We start from the raw sequence: 25,218 nt of genomic DNA on the forward strand, positions 1-25,218 counted from the left end.
ACTCATAGCTTGAACATATGTCTCGAACTTATGCCCAACTTGGATAATCTTCCATCCTCAACAGCTTTGGGGGCTTAGTAGGCGTTCCCATTTCATTATCCAAATTGATATTTTGAAGTATTGGCGATGGGTGTGTCATGAAAGCATTCAAATCTTCCATCATTGAACGAAAATCAAGAAAACAGAACTTCTGGTGTATATGTTTTGAAGCGGGTAAGTATTAGCGTATATGTCTTGACATGTGTAACCTTATAAGCTACAATTAGTATATATATGGAGAACAATCTTCAGCTGATAACACTCTTATACGGACAAACCTTATACGCCGTATAACACCTTGATACGTATAACCCAACTTATACGGAGTTATGACTTATACGGAGAACCAAAAACTTATACATTGCACAGACACACTTATACGTTGCACCATCTGTTTAAACTTCATGATCTGAAAAATGATTGTCAGCTTGAAATTTGATGAAATTACTCATGCAGAAATGATTCGTGGATAACAACGAACACGATTCTAAGTTTAATTCTAATTTGAATTGTAGACGAGTGAGTAATTGAAGAAAATAGAATCGGTTATATAAACTTTGACTTTATAATCTTCAAATTTAACCAAGTGAATGTGTTCAATTCAGTGGCAAACATGAGCCAAATGCTCTAATACCACTTGAAAGATCTCGTGCCCGATCATAATACGACATGATAAGGATCGAGAACTTTGTGTTTACTATACTAAATTATATGGCGGAAACATATAATAAAGGAATTGACCACACGTTCACACTCTTAATCATCATTATATTCATATAACATTCAAAGTACAAATGATGAATTATCTCTGATCAGAATTCCAGAAACTGTTACAAAATATGACAACTGAAAGCTATTTATACAACATCCTATGGAACATATAAGTTGCCAGGCGTCTAAGACATAACACGGTTTCCCAATGTCACCGCCTTTAATTGAGGTCCATTACACAAACCACTTTTTTGGTTAATATTTCTGAGAAGTATAACTGAAACACCTACTTTTACTACCAATCCATGGTTTGTCAAACCTGAAGCTTTAATTCCACTAAGAATATCGGGTGAGCATAAACTTTCATCTAAATTTTCATTAACCATTAATGTTGGACCCTATCTGAACTTAGATATTCTCTTTCATCTCATGGAAATACTAAGAGAAAGTTCTCGTTAATTTCTTGAACAACGTCATTTTTTGAAGCAAGTATTGCTCTTTTATGAAAGAAATGTTGCTTTTTGAAATTATCAAGAATAGACGGATATACAAAGTCTATTAGATCAAAAATTGGATCTACTGAATCTTTGATTAGAAGGTCTTCCGATATTTCTATGATTGTTTCACTGACATTTTAACCATCGACATAACCTTCCCCTATATCCAAAAGCCATTTTGCAAACAGCCTAGTTTGTTTAATTTGAAATGAGTCGTTTGAGGAAGTCAACCTCAAGTTTTTTGTGAGTTTAAGTAACTTGCAGTTTCTCTAAATGTAATACGGACATAAATAGGCATTTACAATTTGTTGTCTCTTCCACCAGGGACAGCGGGTAGTATTTTTCGGAAATCTCCTAAAAAACTGTAACCTTTCCACCAAATGGTAATTTTGATGGTATTCCCGATTAAGATGAAACTATGTCTTTTGATGATCTATCCAAAGTTTCAAATTCATGTTTATGTGCCATTGGTGCTTCATCCCAAATAATGAGCGACGTTTCATCTAAAAAACGTGCAAGATCACTGTCTAGCTTTATGTGACACAATGAATCCTCAACTGAATTTACAGGAATGTGAAACCTGGAGTGTGCAGTCTTGCCTCCTAATAACAACAAAGATGTGATTCCACTTTAAGCAACACTTAAACAATCTTGTATTCAGATCTTATAGATGCAGATAAGGTCTTCCAAAGAAATATTTATCATATCCCACCGAAATCATAAACAACAAATACGACTCCTTTCTTCTTACCAACTGCGGTAATGATCTGTTCATATATAAGTCGTTGTTCATCAATTAGTGAAGAAAAAAGCTAATCAAACTCTTAAGCTAGCATCACCTTCTCGTAAGCCAGTTCTTCACTAAGTAGACGATTATTTGCAAAAGGTATAGAATCATGATCAGGATAAGGCATGGTTAAAAAAAATTTAGAGTTGAGTTATTTCTTTGTAGAAACTTTCAAGCTCAAACAACGTAAGGTTCTTAATTTGTTGCTCATTAAGTACTAAACCTGCAAAAGTATTTGGTAAAAATTGTTTACATTAAATAAATATATTAATTTCTAACTATAACTAAGAGAAATTTGTAGAAACTTATAAATGTTAGATACATGGATGCTTTAAAAGAAGACGTTGGTTTAGAGATACAACTTCAGGTGTAGAGATACTCTCAGACATTAACAATGTAGCGAATAAAGTTCGTAAATAATAACCGATTCTTGAGAAACCTGCTTCTAACATTGCTTCAACGTATTCACCATCACCATCCAAAATTCCATATGCGTAACATGCATCTCTAAACGTAGGATGCACCACATGATTTACAGTTTGAATTTCAACTAATTATGTTGGACATTTTACCTTGTTCAACAAAATTCTTAAAATAATATGTTTCACCATGAGAGGTAGAAACGGAATGAATTCAACCAATTGAGAAACCTATTTTCCTTTTCTCACACTTGAGTTTATCGAATTTCCAAACAAATTGTGTAGGAAATTTAACATAACTTAGTTTGCGTGCTGCTGGTAAGTTTTATTGGAGTTCATCTATTCTAAAACATGGAAGCAGCCACTGAAGGTTTATCTAAGACATCGTCGGTATGTCATCTAAGTCTTCATATATAACTTCTTGTTGTCTTGGAAGATGAAAAGTGTTAATGCATCGTCTTGCATCTCGGTCTTTGTTTTATTGTATTTTGGGAATTAGATAATGTATAGGGGTATTTTGGTCATTTAATATAAGTCTTATTGGTTAAGGTTATAATGACTAATGAGACCCGCTTATTTTGTACTCATTCGTTAGGGAACGTTAACGAATATATACAAAATAAGCGGGTCTCATTAGTCATTATAACCTTAACCAATAAGACTTACATTAAATGACCAAAATACCCCTATACACGAATGAGGTTAACGTACGTAGTGTCATTCGTTAGGGAATGTTAACGAATGACTAAATATATAGAAGAAGAATGAGAGGCTCATTCGTTAGGCATGTCTAACGAATGAGAGATGAATGTCTCGTCGTCTATATATACCCCTATACCTGTGTAAATTAATAAGAGTTCTAATCTTAACATAAAAGCACTTTTATGTTGTCCAAATTCTCTCTCAACACACACTGTACACACACTTAACGTAATTGAACCTAATCGTATTCATATCAAATACTAGATCATATAATATGAATCAAATAAAGTATTCTCAAGTGGTATCAGAGCATTCTGTCTAATTGAATACGTTTAGGATACGAATTAGCTTCAGTTGATCTAGATTTCGAGTTCTAATTGTTTCGTATGTGTTCAAGGATATTACTGAACTTATACTCGATCAATTGATAATCATAATGATGATAATTAGTACTGAATTGGATCTAGGATTGATCGTAATGATCAGTTGATTAGCTGGATTCAATTAATTGTATTACTTTGGTGTTTAGACATGAATTCAAAATTCGCGGGAAATTGTTCAAGTGTTTAAACGTATTTTGACTATTTGAGTCAAAATTTAGGTTAATTTGGACGGATTTGTTGTTCGGATTGGTTTGGTTGTGTTCAGAATTGGTTTGCGAGTGTGTTGGAATTGGTTTTGTGTGATTTGGTGTGGATTGGAGTGGTTTGGTAAGGTTTGGATTGGGTTTGGTTCTGGAAAGTTGAAGATGATGATGAACACATACGTTAGTTTCTTGGAAATTATGAGTTCATTCATTTTCATTGTTTAAACTCGTTCGTTAAGCGGTTAATAGGTTGTTGTAACCATTTTAACAGCTCATTCGTTACAATATTCGCCCATTCATTATACTGTTCACACATTCGTTACCCAATTAATATTCATTTGCCTCATTCGTCTTACTTCATTCGTCATTGTTAATTCGTTTGAATTGTGTCATTCGCTTAATCTCTTCGTGTTCATTATTCATTATGTTTCATTCGTTAAACCAGAACTTCATTCTTTATAAAAAATGACGCCGACATCCAATCTCAAGTGTTATCCGACTACCGAACTCAAGGGCAATGGAAGGCTTTTAAGTATTTAAGTTCTTGGAAGAGACTTCAGGAATGCCCGAAATGGAAAGGAGAACCCACTGTTCTGGTCGCTCTAAGATCCCGTGCATCATCCCTATTTGACAAATCCAAGCACACCTGCAACGCCCTTCGATGCTAATAACTTCCACCTCGTTGACGAAGATGAGGAAGATGAGTTTAATTTTGGGGACGACGACGTACAAGACTTGCCTTACCCCACAGGAGAGGAAGTAAAAACAAGGGAAAAAATGTGGGCGGTTTGTAGTCAACACGAGCCGATTAGAAGGCCCGCGAAGAATTGGACTGACTAAATGATATGTTCGGTCATTTCAAAACCCAATACATGGACTGTTTCGCTACCCTCCGTGCTAGTACCAACGCCAATAAACGATTTTCCGATGCTTATGGATTGCGACAAATGCAATGAGACATCAATTACCTCCTCTCAAAGGAGCATACCAAAGCGACTGGAGAATTGGAGGCAAAAAGATTACAAAAAACACGGGAAATGTATGACCTACGAAATTAGTTTTTATTTTTAGTGTTTTTTTTTTAGTATTTTTGTATTTTAATTTTGTTTTATTTAATTTTAATGTATTTTATTTATTTATTTAATTTAATGAGTTTTTATTTGTTTAATTTAATTATAAAAAAATAAAAAAAGATGACGTAACGATGTGATGGGGCTACTGATGTATATAAAATTATACATCTTTTTAGCACTAAATATCTCCAAAATGGTATAATTTCAGCAATTATATTAGAATAATTAACCAGTAATTTATATAATTTCTATTTTTAGGTAAATAAAGCCTTAAAGAATAAAGCGAGCTGATAAACGAAAAAGACAGAGAAAAACTGACTCAACACCCCATAATGAATCAAGGCATAGCCATGTCAAGAACATACGAAGAAAAGACAAAATTCAAGAAGTCACAACATGACCATGTTAACCTCAACACACCCCATGTTAACAATAACAATAAGACAAGAAAAAATAGAAGATTCTGAAGCTCAACGGCCATATTTACCCTAAACACGTCCATGTTGATAGTACAAGAGAAAATACAAAAAATGACTCCTCCAAGCTCACAACGGTCATGTTCAAAACTCACCACGGTCGTGTTCACTCTCATGTTGTACCATCTAACAACGAGCATTATTTACAACAAGACAACGTGATCACCACGGTCGTGCCTAACTCACCACGACCGTGTTGAGTGCCTAGCTCAGCCTATAAACACCATGTCATTGTTCATTGAATACATACCCATTTACACCTTCAATAACATTAAATCCTCTTCAATAACCTCCTTTCACCAACATTAATAAAGGAATCATCTCATCCATCCAACCTTTGAAGATCAAGGAGATAAAGCATTTGGAAGAAGTCAACAGCATCAAAGATTAGTCATCCAAATTGGTTAGTTTGTTATAGTTTGATCATGTTTGTATCTATTACTTTGATGTATAGAATTAGGTTTACTATTGGCTAAACTTTCATAGTATCATCTTGATTTATAATGAATCTTAATTGAAGTTTAATTGTGGAGTTCTCCTCTGATCTGTAGGTTCCCAGCCGGATCTACACGAGATATCGCGTACTACGCAGGTGCGGAATCCCTACGTAAGACGTTACGAGTATAGAAAACAATACGATTAACACACGATACGATAATCAAACACGTTGTATACCAACCTTAAACACGTGATACGAAGATCACTTGATTACAGACTCTCTCTCTCTCTCTCGAATACTCTCTGTAAAACTGAATGTATATCATTAACTAATAAGCCGTAACAGATGGCTTATATAATCACGGGTGGCATGTTCAGGCGAAGTTGTCACTAACTTCGCTTGTCTAACAAGTTCGCCCATATCAGCGAACTTGTTAGCAACTTCGCTTATACAAAACATAAAACATTACAAACGCGATTACAGACACTAGACACTGAACTACTGACATCATGCACCAACAGACTCCCCCTTGGCAGTAGCTTCATCTCTTTAGCTTCAAACACGTGTCTTGTAATCTTCAACCTTGTATCTTCACGCATGCACTCCTTCTCGAACACAAACAGAGACAACTCTTTGATATTTCCTCGCTTCGTCTTTCCAAGCAGGAATATAAAAAATTTTCTTCTCATTGAGCACCTGCAGATCAGCTTGCGATAAGTTTACCAAATGCATCGGATCGTAAACTCTTAGCACCTCTTGTTCATCCTCGTCTTCCATCACTGCCTCAGCTATCTCACAATCTACAAACCACCACTTTAGGTCTTTAAGCACATCCTTGGGCATTAGTTTCATCGGTACTTCTTTCAAACACCGGATCGGTTTATACTTCATGACCATCCAAGGCTTTCCATCAGCTCTCAAACCTCTATCCTTGTCTTCAACAAGTTTTCCCTTTTGTGGCTTCAACAGCTCAAATTTCTTCTCTTTTATACTTTCTTTCCATACAATTTTCCCAATGACTCTAGCCATATTATCGTCACTTCTGTTTATCAATCCCAATCTGGCTAAGTCTTTCACTTCACATTCTGGCAGTGTATTCAACGATCTTAACATCCTTCTAAAATACTGAACACCGTTATACCTTTTAATCACGAAGAGCCTCAACTGCTCATCATAGATCCAGCAAATAATCCCTTTCTTCGCTTCAGCATAGCCTTTAATGTTGTAACTCTTCTTAAACATTGTAGGGACCGCCGGTTTCTTCGTTTTGACGAACCACTGAGCATAGCCTTCCTTCCACCTAGGTTGCTCTTCCCATTCAGACTCATCATTCCCAAGCTGTTGACTCATATCTACGTTATCGACTTGCGGTATCTCATGCTCCACATTCTCCTCTACTATCTCTCCCTCTTCAATCTCATAATCAATCACAATATCTTCTCCAATCTTTTCTATCACATCACTTGGCAATACATCATCATCACCAACCAAGCTATCATCCATCTCCTCTACGTCCACCACCACCACATCATCACCACCAGCTGCAGTTGTTTACTCCCCCTGAGTTGTGGAAGTTCCAAGAGCTTGAGTAGTTCTTGGTAGCTCACCACCTGCATCTTTCGACGCATTGGGATCATCGTCTCTATCATTCCTTCTCTTGGTCCTCAACTCATCGCCTTTACAGCTCGTCTCCCCCTGAGATGCCAAGAACTCCTTCAGAGCATCTATGATCTTTCCATGTTCTACCAGCAGGGACGACTGGATCTGATTCTCTGCAACTAGGCGTTGAATAGCCTGGGTCTGGATAAGATTCACCCTTGATTGTTCTGCCACGACCCGTTCAAGTGCTGCTATTCGTTCTGAGTCTGAGAGGGTTGCATCGAAATCGAACCTCATATGTGATATGTCTTGAGTGTACTGAGGAGGGATTTCCGATGTCACCGGGACCTCAGAAGTAGAAATAGACGTAACCGCAGGTGGTATCGTCACCGATAGCCCTGCAGTGGCCACAACAGTCGACTCTATAAAGTGTGCCACGACCTCCGATGGAGTAACGGTTGGAGGCGGCAATGAAACGATCTTCGGAGCCGAAAGTTGAAAAGTAGTGGGTGGGAGGCCAAATGTAGACGAGGTAGCCACCACGGGAACACCCGTAGCGCTTGGCCTTGTAACCTGTAGTGATGAGGGAACCATTGTCATACCGGATAGTGCTGGTGGAGTGAAACGTACCACCCTAGAGCTCTCACCAGCTCCTGATCCTGCACCTATCCGTTCCCTTCTTGACCTCCTTATCAACTGTTGTACCTCTTCCTCATAGTCTAACTCGTCATCATCATCTGTTCTCTTTCTTTTCCCATGTAGTCTTTCTCGAGTCACCATAATCCTTCTAGCCTCTGCCACTTCATCATCAGAATCTGAGCCAGCCACCATTGTAGCTGCCCTAGTAACATGCACAGTCGAGGCACGTTCAACTGGGACCTGAACGTTCTCCTCTGGATCCACCCGATCCATATCAAAGAATCCTTGACCACCAAATTCTGCGTCAAGGTCCACATTCTCCTCCGGTGACACAACAGGAGCAGCAATTATAGCTTGAGGTGCTCCTGTCTGTTGTGGTGCCGGGTCCCTAAACTCATCCCCACGAGCAGGCACATACCCCGGGTTAATTAAGTACCCAAAAAGTGGAGTATGGCGAGGACGAAGCTCAGGTTTGCTCCTCGCACTGGAGGATCTGCATTGGGCGAAGATCCGTTTGTTCACACTCTCTACATATCGGATCGGACGGCGCTGAGGAAGTGTTGGAGCAACATGATTCAAGATCTTTTGAAGGAATCTTGGATACATGATGAACCGCTCACGCGCCATCGCTCTTCGTTGACGATCAATCTCATAAAAGACCATCTGACTAAAGCTGAATCGCTTGTTGTATGTCAGAGCAGTCATTGCTGACTGCATGGTCGCGCCCATGCCATCAGTGCCCGCCTTTCTCCCTGACATGCATACTATCATAACATGCATGAGAAAGCGCCACTGGTCAAGTAGAAAGCCTTTCCTCCTCTGTGTATCCCCCAAGGGACCAGAGTATCCCATCCTTAAAACGCTCCATCACGGAAAGGAGCTACAAACTCGGTTGGGTCATCCCTTGTCTCGTTCCCAAATCGTAATGCCGCTCGGATTTGTTCAGAAGAGAACTGAACAATCTGACCGTTGACTGTTACACGCATCACCGGGGGCTCGACTCTACAGTCGTATTCCACAGTCTGTCAGAAATCCTCAATGTTGGGTAAGGATATCGGCAGAGTTGTTGTAATGGCGTGGAATATCCTCGAGCGTAAAAGGAATGTGATGATTTCGCGGAAATCATCAACTCCGCTCGCCTCCGGGTCTAAGGTTTATAAACATGTTATGACCCGGGAAGAACTGTCTTTGTTGATCACCTCCATCATCACCGCCTGCACCACCTGCTCCAGCAACAGCAGCCATATCTTCAACAAACAGGTTAAGTTAGGTAAACTTCAAAGCGAATCACAAGTTCGCCTGTTACCATGAGCGAAGTTGTGATCAATACTGTATAGGCGAAGTTAAAGGTGAGGCGAAGTTGGGAAACAACTTCGCTTCAACTTGAACTTCGTCTGATAATAGTTAAGTAAAATGGTCCAGGCGAAGTTACTGATAACTTCGCCTAATCACAACATCGCCTCATAAACTGTTTCAAAATCAATAATCAGGCGAAGTTAAACCTCAGGCGAAGTTACGGATAACTTCACCGAATTTGAATCGGCAACAGTTAGGGATATTGAACGACGTGTAGATGATGATTTCGGAGATCGTGGACTCCGAAATACATGATTTTATGAAGTTTTAGACGTTCATGCACATTACTATCACGTAATATCAAGTTTGAAAATCGGGTGTTTAGGTTTCAAATAATCGAGGTCACGAAACGGGTTGTATCGACCTGTGATTAACATTAACGACAATGATTATACGAATATGGAACCCTACACACCTTGAATCTGATCTGAATCGAGGTAACAAAAACTGATTTGAGATATCGATAAGTTCGCTGAAATATCAGAGGATAAGTTCGCTGTTATTTTGAAATAATGAAATCGTTTGACCTTTAAATTCCTTTATATAGGGTCAAAGTTAGTATAGGCGAAGTTGTCTATAACTTCGCCTATTCCAGGCGAAGTTAAGCACAAGTTCGCCGGTATTTACAAAATACACCCCTATACATTGAACGATTTGCAATTAAGTTTTAATACATCCTTTAAAGCGTTAAATGAAACGATCAAGACCAAGTAACCAGGTATAAAATCATAAAACTCCAAAACTAACAAAAATTTGAAAAATTAAAGTACACGGGATCAAATTTCAGTCTCGACAGGGACTACCATGTTTTAGAAAAGATCCGAACAGGAATCATACTAATTACGTGACTGTCACACAGATCCGTGTTCAGCTGTATTATGACATAAAGAAACAGGTTGTAAGCAGGTAATCTACTTAAAATGGTTTTATCGTTTCTGTGATACGAGTTAGGTTCAATTAAGCTCAAAACTTAAGTGGGCAACAACTCAGAGATTATGATGCCTCCTATCTATTCTCAAGGCGTATTTGGCTTTCCCCAAGTCACCCCGAATTGACCTTGACCCGTAGTGTCTGATTAAGTAGTAATTACTCTTCGATCTTAGACTCTGCTTCCCGTTCACCTTCTTGTGTCTTGATTGATAATCATTATCATTATGAACTCTAGAATTTTTTTTTTTTTTTTTAATCTAACATGTATATACACAACTTCAAGTAGAAAGTAACTGCAAGTCCCGAATCTGGATCACTGCAGTGTCTTGACACGCTATCTTCACGGGAATCAGAACACTCACGGGCTCGTGTATGACTGGGTAATCGCTTTTCTGCCTATCATTCGGAAAGATATGTATGAAGACACGCACAACTCTTAAGGAGTTTCCACAAAAAATCGAGTAGATTTAGTTAGTATCACTTCTACTTTTACGCACCATAAAAAGCTACCATGACATACAATGACTGTTCTAAAGTCTTTTAAGCCTAATAACTTCACTATTTAAGCACACAGAATCAGTATATCTATCATTTTCCAAGGTTGGATCAATTTTCTGTTAAACATAGTAAAGTAACTTCTTACGAAGTAGTAGACTTGAAAAATAATTTCATTTCCCGAAAAAAAAAATTTAACATCAATCGCCCCGACCAAAACAAAGTCCTCAGGTAAACGGCTATCCCGAAGATCCAATGGATCAGCTGGACCGACCTCATACAAGTATGTGTCCTTCTAACTAAGTATGATCGACTCGACTAATTTTCAACGAAAGAATAAAAACACATCATAAACCGCCCCGGTCACTTTCAGTCATCTGGTTAATGGCTATCCTCATATTCTACAAGTAGAAATGTGGACCAAACATATCCGAAGACATGTCCTTCAAACTGAGGCAACCGACATAATTCTAAGCGATAGTGACGTTTTTTTTTTTTTTTTTTTTTTAATCAAACACAAAGCATGGTTACTCGGGATTGATCATCCCATTCAGCTCAACAAGGTTTTGAAATCTAGTTTTGTCAAACACTTTCGTGAACAAGTCAGCGAAATTATCTAACGTGTCAACCTTTTCGAGCTCAATCAGTTTCTTCTCAGCACAATCCCGTATAAAATGATGACGTATGTCAATATGTTTAGTTTTACTGTGCTTCATGGGATTGTTAGTTACTAAGATAGCAGCAGTGTTATCAATGCAAATAGGAGTGAGTGAGAAATTCAGACCATAATCGCGCAACTGTTGTTGAATCCAAAGAACCTGGGAGCAGCAGTTGGATGCTGCCATGTATTCTGCTTCACAGGTTGAAATTGCGACTGAAGTCTGCTTCTTGCATTGCCACGACACCAATCTGCCACCAAGAAACTGACATCCACCAGTTGTAGATTTCCGACTCTGATTGCACCCTCCATAATCAGAATCTGTGTAAGTGACTAGCTCCAAGTCTCCTCCTCTCGGGTACCACAACCCCAGCTTCGGTTTGCCCTTGAGATACCGCAGTATCCTCTTCGCACCCTTCAAATGAGATTCTTTTGGGTTTGCCTGAAAGCGTGCACAAAGACAAACAGCAAACATTATATCAGGCCTAGAAGCAGTTAAGTACATTAAAAAACCTATTATAGCCCGATATTGGGTTGGGTCCACGTCTGCATCGTTATCTGAATCAGCACCCAATTTGTGATTGACGCAGACTGGAGTATCATATGGAGTGCTGTCCTCCATCTTGAAGCGTTTGAGAACATCATGGACATACTTTGTCTGATGAATGAACATCCCGTCTTTCTTCTGATCAACCTGCAATCCTAAAAAGAAAGTTAGTTCACCCATAGCACTCATTTCAAATCTCTTCTTCATGACGGCCTCAAACTCCTGACACATGGCGACCTTTGATGCAGCAAAGATAATGTCGTCCACGTAGACTTGCACCAGCAGAAAGTCGCTTCCCTTTCTCTTGAAGAACAACGTGTTATCAATCTTACCTCTTTCAAACTCATTCTCAAGCAAGTAATCGGATAACGTTGAGTACCAGGCACGAGGTGCCTGATGTAGTCCATACAGCGCTTTACTTAGCTTGTACACGTGATCGGGAAAGTCAGGGTCAGGAAAACCCGGAGGTTGCTCAACATACACAACCTCATCGACTTTACCGTTTAAGAACGCACTCTTCACATCCAACTGAAAGACCTTCATCTCCTTATGAGCAGCAAATGCCAAAAATAGTCGAATGGCTTCCAATCTTGCCACAGGAGCAAATACTTCATTGTAATCAATCCCCTCTTGCTGATTAAAGCCTTTAACAACCAGCCTCGCCTTATTCCTGATAACAACCCCTTTCTCATCTCTCTTACATTTAAAGACCCACTTAGTGCCTATCGCATGCACATTCTTCGGTTTTTCAACCAAATTCCATACTTCCATTTTCTTAAACTGAGCTAACTCTTCTTGCATGGCTTCGACCCACGAGCTGTCCTTAAGAGCCATTTGATAGTTCTTTGGTTCAATCTGGCTGATAAAGCAGGTGTACAAGCATTCGTTGATAATGCTCGTGTCTTTAATGCTTGTGTAAACACAGGTGTGCTCATTCACGCTTTTTCTTGTTTGTACACCGGCGGACAGATCACCTATCACATTCTCCAACGGGTGATTTTTGTGAATTCTCGTAGTCGGAACCGAACTGACATTTAGATTATCTTCCAAGTTCGAAGATAGCTCATCCATGGTTGATTGATGTTGAGAGTGAAACGGATTGATGAATTCCTCTTCAGTAGAGGCAGCACGGGTATTGACAGCATTTGACGAGGAAGGCTGACATTCATCATACTGTGGTCTTTGCACCAAAGTGTCTTCCTCATCGCATATCATCTTCGTAGCAATTCGTTCCTCATCTTCTGCAAAATCCAAATAAGGCATGTTAAAAGATTTAAAAAGTCTATCATAGTCAAAAACCCCAGCGGGTCCCGTGCTTGGTTTTGGTGATTTGTAACTTGTGATATCAGTGTTACACACCACCTCAACCTTGCTGGTCGATGTATTAAAGACCCGTCTGTTGGGAGTCCCAACAACGTATCCGACTAAGATTCCTTTTAAAGTTTTATATTGCGCATCCAAACTAACAAACTGATCGGTTAGAGTTGTCAGTTGTTCAGACAGATGTTCACACTTAGTACAAGGGAGTTCGGTACTTACCTCGGAGAGCTGGTCTGCTACATCTGCCATGTAGGCTTCATTTTCGCCAGTTCCCTTTTCACTATCTGCATTTTCGGTGTTTGCCAAGTTGGCATGTTCAAATACTTCTTCAACATGCAGATTCCAGTTATACTCCTCATTCTGTCTGGAAATCATGGCTCTATAGTCATTACCACTACCACTCTGCTGTGTAGATCTGTTCTGACTGCGTTCTACACGTTCATTCTTGCATTCTTTTGCAAAGTGGCCATTCTGCTGACAGTTGTAGCAGCGAACCTTCGTCTTATCAAACCCTGGCCTCTCACCGACAAACTTCCTGCCAGTCTTCTTCATGAACCTCTTCACCCTTCTGACAATCATAGCCATCTGCCACTGCAGATCCATCTCCTCCAGATCATCAGCATCGATCTGGTCATAGTCTTCATCCAAAACTGCAGGATCAACGATCTTTCCCTGAATGTAGTTCTCATACGAAACAATAAAAGATGCATAGAGAGCAAACTGCTGTTCAGCAGATTTGACACTCATGGGCATCTTCGAGTAGTTGTTGTTTGAAACACTTGGGGAATAACTACTCTTGGTCGCTTGTGGTTGAGAAGCATTTGACCCTCCAGCTACATAGCACACATCACCGTTCATGTTGAGAGATACGTGTCCCTCATGTGTTGAGCTCGCGCCTGACTCTCCCTTAGAGTAATAAGCAGATGATTCCATTTTCGAACTTGATCCTGAGTTAACCTTTGCCCCATACATACCCGGATCTTGAACCTGATCGGTAGGTGTTTCCTTTCGTACCATGTTCAGTTCAAACGTTCTTAGCTTGTTAACTGCTGTCTCAAGGTCATAGTCAGCAAAGTCTTTATCTTCTCTCATCAACACTGTATACATCTCCCATTTTGGTGGGAGAGCATCAAGAAGCTTCTCAACAATCTCATCTTCTTTGTATGCGATTGAATAGTTGCTGAGTTCAGTCATCAGATGATAATATCTGGTGATGATATCATCAAGTGATTCGTTTTTCAGATACTTGAAGACCGAGAATTGGGTTTTTAGAAGTTTAATCTTCGAAGCACGAATTCCCACATTGCCCTCAAAACGGTTTTCAAGAGCTTCCCAAAGCTCTCTAGCAGTTTTGTACTTTCTGAAAGTGTGCAGAATCTCTTGTGGAAGAGCCATTGTAATTGCTGCATGAGCTTTGCTTTCGGCTTCATACATTTTCTTCTCTTCATCTTCCATCTCTTTGTACTTCTTGATCTGATCACGACCTTCATACTCAGTAGTAGGTGGAATGTAACCATCTTGTATGCATACCCACATCTTGGCATCTTGATACTTGACATATTGTTCAAAACGGTCTTTCCACGCTACATAATCAGTTTTCTTAAGCATCTTGGGTGCTTTTGTAGCCGAACCTGCTTCTACTTCCATCTTTACTAATTCGGTAATGTTTATCGAAGACATCTTTCTCAAAACTCAAAGAAATCCGAAAATCAAAAATTTTATTTTCAAACAGCACAGTAGGCGAAGTTGTGGATAACTTCGCTTAAAGCTTAACTTCGCGTGAATTTGTAACGTCGCTCACTTTCTTAAATTCGCCGGATTGGCGAAGTTGAGAATAACTTCGCTTAAGTTGAGCGAACTTAGGAGGTAGGCGAAGTTGTGGGTAACTTCGCTTAAGGTAAGCGAACTTGAAGAGGTAGGCGAAGTTGTGGATAACTTCGCTTAACCTTATATCTTCGCCGAAACCCTAGTAACAGTGACGGCAACTTCGCCTGATGAACACGAAGTTTCTGCAGATTAGATTTCTGGGTTTTTCGAGGTTTGTGAAGGTGTTATGGGTTGTTTAAGCTTGTAGGAGATGAGTATGACACAAAAACTCAGAAAACTCGTCCCGCGAATAGTCGAACGGAACGATTTCTATACCCGCGTGATAATCCCGAACCACACAATCGAGCAAAAGCTCTGATACCAATTGTAGGTTCCCAGCCGGATCTACACGAGATATCGCGTACTACGCAGGTGCGGAATCCCTACGTAAGACGTTACGAGTATAGAAAACAATACGATTAACACACGATACGATAATCAAATACGTTGTATACCAACCTTAAACACGTGATACGAAGATCACTTGATTACAGACTCTCTCTCTCGAATACTCTCTGTAAAACTGAATGTATATCATTAACTAATAAGCCGTAACAGATGGCTTATATAATCACGACAACTTCGCCTGGCATGTTCAGGCGAAGTTGTCACTAACTTCGCTTGTCTAACAAGTTCGCCCATATCAGCGAACTTGTTAGCAACTTCGCTTATACAAAACATAAAACATTACAAACGCGATTACAGACACTAGACACTGAACTACTGACATCATGCACCAACATGATCCACTACCATTAAGCACCAAAAACGCGTCATGATAGGGAAGGTATCCACCTCCTTAAAAAGAAGGCTTGGTTCTCCTCCTCAACCGAAGTGGGGTATCACAATCCACCCCCCTTAGGGGTCCAGCGTCCTCGCAGGACCTAGCACCACCGGTCCGGCCCTTAATCTGATATCAACTTGTAAGGCCCCGAGCCCGGGTGCCGTACTTTGGTGTTGGATTTACTCATAAACACAGTTCAAATATCAGAGTGAATAAAACTTTTCGTGAAATAATAAAAAGTCAACAGTTTCTTACAAACCAACATCACAATGGTCTCAATATAAAACATCATGTATTCCTTCTTTAGATGCCAACCACTTAGTCCATACCATGTGACATCCTCAAGCCAACCCCGTTATCCTATTTACATGCGTGCATACAAAAAGTCAGCTATGCTGAGTGAGTTCTAGTTAATAAGGTAACATACTTCACATACTAATACATACATATCCGAATATACATATTACATACTTAACATGTTTACCTTTCCTTCATACTTACATACATACATTCATACACACGTACATTCGTTATACTTTCATACTTCATGCATAACTACCTCGACCATCTAAGTTATTATTAGGGTCTGGTCTCTTCTATCTAAGATATTATTATGGTTTGATCCTTTTTTTACAGATAACCATACTGCCACACATCCATACATATCTTCTGTCATATATACATATAATAATATACCTTTATACATACACGTTCACATGTTATACACTTACCAAAATATAATAAGTGTTAAACCTATTACATAGAGTATGCACACAGCCCCGAAAAAACATAACAGGGAAAAGGGCTAGAAACTCACATGTGTCATGTTCCTCTCTGAGTTAACTTTAATGCCCCTCCTTAGTTGTGCAAGGCTTACTGTGTAATAATTATAAGTATTAATTAACTACTTCTAACTATATCATACTTTTAGGTTAGTAAAACGCTCAACGAACAGGGATCCGGGGGCAGCGCCCCTGGCAGCGGGGTTCTAGGGGCGGCAGCCCCTAGCAGGGTCTAAGGGGTAGAGTCCCTGGATAGGGTTAAGCTGGCTGGAGTTTTCATTAATAATCCTTTACTAAACATTCATGTAAAATCTCGAAAAATACCATATTTATATTGGTTAAAAATGTCAACTTTGAAAATAGAGGGATCCAAAAATATTTTAATAATAAATATGGTAAAGAAATAATATATATATATATATATATATATATATATATATATATATATATTAAGTTGGAAGAATTCCATATTACGGAAATGGAAGGAATCCATCCTACATGGAAAGAATGAATAAAATATAACTCCTTCACATGGGTATAAATAAGAAAGATAAAATTCATCCCACATGAAAAGTAGGAAATACTTGGAAGCTTTTTATAAGGAGATAAGTTTTCATAGTAATATTCGTTTATGACATGCGTAAACCATTGGTCCTAGCGGAGGGTGCGAAACACCCGACACACACGGGCACGGGAACGGGCTCGGGCGATGGGCGCAATGTGGCGCTTTGATGGCACATTTCGCACGCTCGCATCGCCGCGAGTCGCTTGAGAGCCGCCTTAATGTTTTTGGAAAGTGAAAACGAGATTAGGATGTGACAAAATATCAAAGTTAAAGGACCAAAATTGAAAAATTAGTTTTCTTGACCCATCGCGATACGCGATGGATCAGAAACACAGCCCATCTCGTACCGCGATGGGTATGTCACAAAGTCCTAGAAATGGGCAATGTCGCGATAGGCGATCCCCAAAGCCACTATGTCATCGCGTATCGCGATGACGTGGTCTGACAGCTCAAGACGCGTGTCACGCCACGTGGCATACGTAGAAAACCAAGTGATGACACGATGGATTATAATATTCATTAAATATGTCGCCAACTTCATCGCGATACGCGATGGATCATTTTCAAGACCCCTCGCGGTACAGCTCTATAAATAGGGCATCAAGCCCTCTCATTTCATCATCCCATCTTCACATCTCTCCGGTATACCTTCTCTTTATCTTCCTCGTTTCCCGTGCCCTCGACCCGACGACCGTTACCTCGTAAATTGTGCCCAACACCGACAATACCTCGAAGTTCGTGCCACCCAAAAATAACCGACATTCTATCTCGAAGTACGTGCACGACCTGGCGAACACTGAACGTAACCTCGTTGTGCGTGCCAAGAATTAACCAAGAACACCTCGATAAGCATGCAAGTGCCGAAGTGCTGTTGAAAGTCTAGGTGTTTATTAAGCCAATCAAGGTAGGGGTTTTGCTTGAATAAAATATTATTAAAATGCGCTCAGACCCTAGTCGAGGTTATAATCGATACCTCGAAAGTATAAACAAAGAAAAATATAAATAAAGGATATTGAGATAAAATAATTCTTTGTTATTAAATAAAAATATTATTTAAGTTTCTAAAATAAATAAAGAAATAAAGTTTACGTTTCTTCGAGAAGAAGAAACGTAGTGTTTAGAAAAGTAAACAAGTCGAACTAAAGTTTCGAACATATTTAATAAAGGAAATATGATTTGAACTAAAGGTTCGAAAAAGAAAATATAATCGAGGTGAAGATTATGCGAAAAAGACTAAAGATCTTAAGCTAGATCGTTGATCTAGTAATAAAAAATTGTTATACTCGTATTATAGGTCCAAGATAACACAAAAGACGAACTCAATCAGTGAAGTGAAGCTGATTAAGCAAAAAGGTGAATACGCCCCAAACGTTTATAACTAAGTTTAATCGAGTCAAATTATTATGTTTGATTTATATTTTTGAATTTCTCTTTAAAACTTACACTGTGTTCCCGAGTCTCATTTAACGAGAGGAGAGGAAGGAAAAGAGAGGAAAATATAAAAAAAAAATTATGCTCCTGAGATTTTTTAAGAAAGAGAGGGGAGGGGAAAGGAAGGAAAATGCTAGAAAATATAAACATATTATTATCCTCCTAAATTGGAGAGATTATGAGAGATAATATTTATGTTTAATTTATAACTTTTATCAATTCCTAAAGTACCCTTATATCTAACTCCGTATTATAGTTTACTTTAAGGGTATAATAGGAAAATGTATCTTTCTTTTATTTTCTTCTTAACTCGGAACACCTAAAATGTTTAATTTCCCTTTTTTCCTTCCTTTTTCATTAAACTCAAAACATAAAATAAAATCACCCATTTTCCTTTCCCTAGGTAATTCCCTTCTTTCGGAAACACCGCGTTAAACTCATGTCCTGTTGATTTAGGAGGAAAAATATCACATTGTGTTGTTTAGTTAAAATAGAAATGCTTTTGATTGGTTTGCGGGTGAAGGGAAGAAGAGAAAAGAAAGAAAGATGGTGGTGGTGACGATTGCGCCATTAGGTGGGTGGGTTATCACTTTCTTCTTCTTCTTCTACTTCTTCCAATCATCATCATCATCATCATCATCATCTTCCTCATTACACCAATCCACAATTACGATGCTTCTGTTCTTCCAAACGCCAACGCCAACAGACTCCACTCAAACTCAATCAACAATCTCAATTGCAGTTTGAGAGGCGCCTCTTTTCTAACCTCAATCCAGCTACTCTTCAAAGACAGCCTGGTATTATTATTATTATTATTTAACTTAATGTTGTTGCTGCTTGCTCACTCTCATATTCATGTTAAAATTATACTTACTTAATTGATTGATTGATTGATTGTTGTGCTCTCTCTCTTTCTCTCCAGGAAGCGTCACCGGTTCGGTCCTTCTCGTTGCTGGAACCACTGTAAGTAGTAATCTCTCTCACACTCACTCTTTATTTCTATTAAACAGGTTGGTGCAGGAATTCTTGCTATTCCTGCAGTTACTCACTTGCATTCTTTCTTGGATGTATATGGTACTAGTATTTAATTACCTTTTCTGCCTGCCTCCTCAATATATGTATCTTATTATACAACATTACAAAAATCGGTATCCTGCAGGTTGTGACTGGCTTACTGATAGCTGAAGTTAATGTAAACACAATGTCCCAACTGGGCTCCGGTGGGGTATCATTGGTAATTACAACATTTTTTACGCAACGATAAATTATTAGGTGACAGAATAAAAACTATACTTCATTTTAACATTTCATGCTCAGGTATCAATGGCTACAAGAACTCTTGGGGCAGTTGGAGTTCAGATTGCTTGGTAAGATGATCAAATATCCTGAATTTCTTATTACCTGATGAAGTATATTGTTATTATTATTGTTGTTGTTGTTGTTGTAACAATAACAGTCCCACTCTGTTCTTGCAGCTGGTCATATATTTTTATACATTACGCCCTTCTTGTTGCCTATGTGGCCCGTTCATCAGACATCTTGACAAACATCCTTGGCATCCCAGTGTATGATTTATGTTCTTGTAACCATATTTCAAGCATCTAATTTTCATGCTTTAAAATGAGATCCTTAATCTTATAACAGACCAACTTTTCATGCATAATATATGTTAGTACAGTTATTGTCAACATGTAGGTATTTATATGTTCACTTGAATCCTTAATATTAAAAAATACTCATTTGTGCTAATAACTTGGGATCAAATAGCATCCTAGCTAACAAATAATTAATTTATATTAAAAGTGAATTAACTTGTGTTAGAGATGTTCAAAAGTATTGCAATTATGCTCGATTGAAAGAATGTTTTATAAGGTCTAAATGAGTCACTATGAGTGTGTATGTTAATTACTAGAGGGCTAAATGGTTCAATGCAAATGTGAGCATTCTAGACTTAATAGTGTCATATAAAATAAGTTCTCATAATATTGACAAATGTGACGATAGGGGTAAATGGGTCATTATGAATGTATCATGCTGTTTACTTTCTATTTAGAAGAGACATGAAGTAAACATTAACATGAGTTTCCAGTTTGAGCATTCTAGACTTACTAGTGTCATATATAAGTCCCCATAATATTGACAGCACGGTTATGATTGTAGATGGGAATGTGCATCCATGTTTTCACTTCTACTGGGCGGCATTTGCTACTTTGGAAGGTCTTTTTTTCTGTTATCATTTATTTCAAGTTTTATATTAACCGTTAATAAATATCAGAAATCCTAATGCACTTGGTATTTTGTGTATATTTTGGTGAAAGCCTATTCCGGCATCTTTATAAATTAGTAGCTGTTGTTATTACACTTACATTTAGTGCAATTTTAGAAAATATGCTAGTGACTGAACCGTTAATATATTTTATGTAGCCAGCAGCTTATTGATGTAGTCAATGGAGTTCTAGTGGCGGGCATCATAATTTCTTTTGCAGCGTTAGTGGTATTTTTCATAACTTATGAACTAATAGATTTTTGCTAATTTCACTAATGAGAGTTCTACAAATCATGATTACTTTTTTCATAATTTGTTGATTTTGTTCTCAACTTTTTTCTGTTTATTTTGCTAGAGTTTTAAGCAGAAATGTATATAGAAAGACTATGCAGAACATATTCCATTTACTTACGCAAAATATATTGGCATTTATTTAAGTGTGTTGGTGACTTTAAGCTGAAGCACAAAATAAGAAGAATTAATTAAATTATAATTCACAGCATACGAATGAATTTAAGGTCTGAATAAACGCTTAATGTCATGATTTGTTCCACTAATTAGCATCATTCTTTGATATTATTAATAGTATACATATTAATAATATTTTTATAGGCGGCTGCGGGGGGATGCTCTTTTGAAGGCTAACTTGCAAGCTATTCCCGCTAGTATACCTATAATAGCACTCTCTTTCGTTTATCAGGTAACAATTCTGGTTTCAATACATAATAACATTTATCATAATAATAATTTATTTTAAGTAATTTGCTCACTTTAGAATGTAGTGCCTGTTATTTGTACAAATCTGGAAGGAGACCTGTCAAAAATAAGGTGACACAATGACACATGACATGATATATCAAATTCAAATAAATTTATATTTATGTATATTTATTTAAATATTTACTTGCAGAAATTCGATTATTCTAGGCACTGCAATTCCCCTCGGTCTCTTTCTTATCTGGAATGCTGTCATTCTTGGAACGATTGAAACAACAGGCACAGATAAGATTGCTGACCCACTGCAGGCTTTGCAAGCTACTAATGGAGTTGTTGGGGTCAGTATTTGTTTTCACATTATTTATTTTATATTTATCAAATAATAAAAATGATGTGTGCAGCCTATTGTTGGGGCGTTTTCGCTCCTTGCGATTGCAACTTCTTATATTGGATTTGTTTTGGGCCTCTCTGACTTCCTATCCGACTGTAAGTTACTTCTTTCTTATGTAATAATAATCGTATTATCTAATTCTTTTTAAATTTAAATTATTCATGCATATGCTTATGTTGTTGCAGTGTTGAAATTGCCATCTGATAGAAATAGACCGTTGCCTTACCTTCTGACATTGTTTCCACCATTAATACTGTCATTGTTAGACCCTGATATTTTTCAAAGCATTGGATTTTGCTGGAACTTATGGAGGTATGTTTATTATCAGTTATGCTTCAGATCCTACTTCGGTTATTTTTTAAATGAGACAATTGCATCGATCCCCTTGTTAATTTCATTAATTGCATATTTATCCAACCCAAAACCAAAATTGCATTAATTAAAAATTATCAAATTACCCATTTTAATATATTTTATTAAAAATAGATTCTAGAATGACTATTTTACCCTTATTTTTTTTACTAAAACTTTTAAGTTTCTCAAATTTTCATATTTAACTAGCTTTTTATTCCTTTTCTTTTGTCTTTGTTACAAACTTTTTCTTTGTGCTTCCTTTCTTTCTTTTTTTTTTTATGTTTTGCTATGAGTTTTTTTTCTTTTCTTTTTTTGTTGCGTTTTTACCAGGTTTTCTTTTCTGCGTTTTTTCATTATTTTCTTTCATGTATAATCTACTTTTCTTTATGACGAGCTTTGAAGTAAGAAAGATAAAAATACGAATGGCAATCATCAAAATCAAATAAAAGTGCCAAAGTTTTTATACATTACGGTGCCAAAACAATCATGTGAAAAAAATGACAGAAAATTGATGTGACAAACTCCAAAACGATGCCAAAATTTTGACCCATTTTTGGTACCATAATACATACAACAATGTGGACATCTATGTCTTTCTTGATCTCCATGCAGCCGTTTGATAGTAGGTGGACATCTTATATCAAAAACCACTCTTGACCTATCAAGATCAGGAACAGAACATAATTTGTGCAATAAAAAGGCCTCACGGACTTCAAATAAGATCCTGATGATATCAGCCAAATAAAAGTAATATGCTTTCAATCACACACTTTATGTTATAATAGGTATAAACCATCATTCACCTGCACTGAATTCATCACTAATTAACTTCTATCAAAAAATATATAGATGTATTTAGTTTAACATGGGTTTAACTTATTCTAGCAAAAGTTACCAGTTTCTTTAATCTTTAATCAAATGCAATACATATAGAATAACACAAGTGCTAAAATTTGCGGCAAATCATATCCGTTTTGCATTTGAAAACTACAGTAATAGGTTTGAGATGATAATGTATGGTAGCTAATTCGTCATAACAAACGACCTAACATTACTAAAATGAACACACATAATATCATCTATTGCTTATAATAAACAAACTCAATACACAAGTTATTTGTACAAATGGCTGACCGTGTGTGTAATTCAACTAAACATTTCCAAATTAAACACTAATAAATCAATTCTACCATAAACTATAGTTCTAGTCTCCAAACAAAACAACTGTTGGGCCAAGTCTATTACCTGCTCCGTCTGAACTGAACCAACACCCCAAACTCCTATATTTCGGGGATCTCATTATTGATCATTTATTGCTGTGAGAACCCACAATCAGAAACTCACGGGCCCTACCAATACCACACTAACCAATAAGACCAGGTAAAATGCCACTTATGCTAGTCATTTACCAATCTTGTGGACATTGCACATTGCTGATGTAAAATGTTCTCTATGTTAAATATCCAAAAGCACCTTTCAACAAAGAGAAATGAGAAATTGCATTCAAATCATAATCATTTATTTAGTTTCTGCTGACTATGGGTTTAAACGAGCCAAGCAGAGATCGAGCTTCGCTTGGTTCCACATTTATTTTTATAGCTCGAGCCGTCTCATTGATTATCTAATTATTCGTAATATATTTTTATAAGTAAAAGTTGTATACATAACTTAATATATGTTATTTAATTATTTTTTTTATCATAGTTTTAGATATAATGAAAATTATTATATATATTAAATAAATAAGTTATATAAATAATAGGATCCTTTAGGCTCGCTAGCTAGCTTGAGCTCGTTAAGTGAAGCCTAGGCTATGGCTCGAGGTGGTTTAAGTTGGACTTGATTCGAGCTTTTAGCCAGGAGATCGAGCAGGTCGGCCCGGTTGGATAAAGGGTGCTCGTTTATTTGCTTTCGCGCATGTGTAGAATGCTAACAATGGCTGGTTCCATTTGTGTTTGTGTAGTTCTAGTGTTGTTTGGTGTTCTTCCTGCTGCAATGTCTTGGTCTGATAGATACTCGGGTTCTTCTTCGTCCTCAAATATTCCCGAGCTTGTGCCTGGAGGCTGGTTAACCCTTTCATTAGTAATTGGAGGTGCGGGATATGTTATAGTTTCAGAACTACTAGATAGCTTCATGCACACATGAAAACATTGGGGAGACGGTTACAAACACCAAATTGTTATAATCTAATGCTTCTATTTAAACATTTATGATGTATAGAAATGTATCAACTTGTTACCAAATAATAAGATGGGCGATACATGGTTAATCCCCGTCAATAGCTCCATAGGAGTCCATGTAAATGTCATGTGAGCAGTTTCCTGTTTTATCATCTCTTCTTCTAAAGACAATATGTGATACAAGTCTTGAACCCAAGACCTCTTGTTTCAAACTTAATATGTTTACCAACTACACTTAAGTGGTAATTGTGTTTGATTTCTTGACTTATAAATGATATATTGTTAATTCACTTATAAGTAAATGCTAGCAAATCATTAAAAATTTAAGTCAATATCCAATGTTGTATTCAAAGAGGTTTTTAGAGATTTATGGATTGTAATTGTAACATTTTGTTAATCATTATTTTTATCTTATTAATCCATAATGTATGTTATAATTAAATTTAATTTTTTTGTTATTTCTAAGCACCCGTGTATCACATGTGCTCTATCATAGTTAAAACAATATTACACTCCACCACATAAGTATCAACATCATTTTGGTTTATTACTAACTCTGTAAACATTAATTTTAAGTTGAACCGATATGATAAATAAATTTGAAACACT

At 37.5% G+C, this 25,218-nt stretch overlaps 1 pseudogene across 1 annotated transcript in view; it reads left to right on the plus strand.

Annotated features, from left to right (window-relative positions):
* Positions 1 to 24,648, plus strand: part of LOC143579882 (uncharacterized) — a 41,876-nt pseudogene extending 17,228 nt beyond the window's left edge. The window contains exons 2-14 of the transcript XR_013143545.1: positions 19,712 to 19,768; positions 19,861 to 19,935; positions 20,019 to 20,068; positions 20,177 to 20,266; positions 20,862 to 20,918; positions 21,126 to 21,195; positions 21,347 to 21,408; positions 21,580 to 21,667; positions 21,743 to 21,795; positions 21,878 to 22,022; positions 22,086 to 22,170; positions 22,261 to 22,387; positions 24,393 to 24,648. The product of XR_013143545.1 is annotated as an uncharacterized LOC143579882 (transcript). The remainder of the gene's footprint in view (positions 1 to 19,711; positions 19,769 to 19,860; positions 19,936 to 20,018; positions 20,069 to 20,176; positions 20,267 to 20,861; positions 20,919 to 21,125; positions 21,196 to 21,346; positions 21,409 to 21,579; positions 21,668 to 21,742; positions 21,796 to 21,877; positions 22,023 to 22,085; positions 22,171 to 22,260; positions 22,388 to 24,392) is intronic.
* Positions 24,649 to 25,218: the final 570 nt, after the last annotated feature.

Source organism: Bidens hawaiensis, unplaced genomic scaffold (genome assembly GCF_021521415.1).
Source record: "Bidens hawaiensis isolate Kalapana, Puna unplaced genomic scaffold, B.hawaiensis_p1.1 tig00030154_1, whole genome shotgun sequence".
Lineage (NCBI taxonomy): Eukaryota > Viridiplantae > Streptophyta > Magnoliopsida > Asterales > Asteraceae > Bidens > Bidens hawaiensis.